The 942-nt window shown below is 29.5% G+C and overlaps 1 protein-coding gene across 17 annotated transcripts in view; it reads right to left on the reverse strand.

Annotated features, from left to right (window-relative positions):
• LOC101507048 (probable serine/threonine-protein kinase WNK6) overlaps window positions 1-627 on the reverse strand; it is a 4,510-nt gene extending 3,883 nt beyond the window's left edge. For 14 of the 17 annotated variants that reach the window (XM_073364503.1, XM_073364498.1, XM_073364501.1 and 11 more), the window contains exons 1-2: window positions 366-626; window positions 175-247 (exon numbers count right to left, since the gene is read on the reverse strand). The gene's annotated coding sequence lies outside the window, so the exon portion shown is untranslated. Of the gene's footprint in view, window positions 1-174; window positions 248-365 lie in introns of all 17 variants that reach the window. The other 3 variants (XM_073364504.1, XM_073364493.1, XM_073364507.1) reach the window with 2 other exon arrangements.
• Between the last annotated feature and the right edge of the window lie 315 nt (window positions 628-942).

A 942-nucleotide genomic window follows, 5' to 3' on the forward strand; every position in this document is an offset into this window, starting at 1 on the left:
TTCCCTACAAATCAAACAAAAACATATGTAAGCTTTTGGGATCAAATCAAAATTATATACGAGAATCCACATTTAGCGAATTGTAGCATGCATACATAAATGAAAATGGATAATTGACAAATAGAAAAAAAGTGAAAATAATAATAAATTATAACTTTAGAATAGGTGCAGGACCTTCTAAGGTGAGTTTTTTGGGAGGAATCTCGTAGAGTTTAGAGAGAGAAAAGGACATCAGAGAAAATGAACCCTAATCCAAAAATGAGGATAATGTATCGTGTGAATGAATCGCAAAAACAGAACAAATCGCAAACCTGTAACCTCATTTAGTAAATCGAGAAAAAATGACACTTAACAAGCAAGCTTACCAAAATAAAATTGAAATCGCAAACTGAAATGATTTGGAAAGAGAATAGAACTTATTTGCTACTGCAAATCGTAAAGTGAAACCAGGGAGATGAATTTAGGATTGTTTGAAATTGAATTTAGAGGTTTTGGAGATTAGGGTTCGTTGAAGATAGTAGTAGAGAGAAAAGGATTTGAGAAATACCAAGAAAAAGAAAAGGTTTCTCAAGTGTTTGGTGTAGTTGCATTTTCGTGGTACAAGACCAAAGGGGCAAAACTTACATTTTTTGTGCATTTAATTCTTTTTACATAATATTTTTAGAAACAATGACACTGTAACTATAGCTAAAAGTAGTTTTAGTGACATAAAAAAATATCACAAAATATGAGTGTCACAATAGATACTTTTGTTTTGCAGTGACTTATTGGAAAAACTACATTACTTATGAACCAAAACAAAGTAGAATATACTAAGTAAAGATCAAAATGGAAAAAAATCTTAATCCATTAAGACTAACACATTTATGGGAAGAACTATAATAGCTATGAACTAAAATGGATTATAATAAACTTATTAAAGACTAAATGACAAAAATATTA

Source organism: Cicer arietinum, chromosome 8 (assembly GCF_000331145.2).
Source record: "Cicer arietinum cultivar CDC Frontier isolate Library 1 chromosome 8, Cicar.CDCFrontier_v2.0, whole genome shotgun sequence".
Lineage (NCBI taxonomy): Eukaryota > Viridiplantae > Streptophyta > Magnoliopsida > Fabales > Fabaceae > Cicer > Cicer arietinum.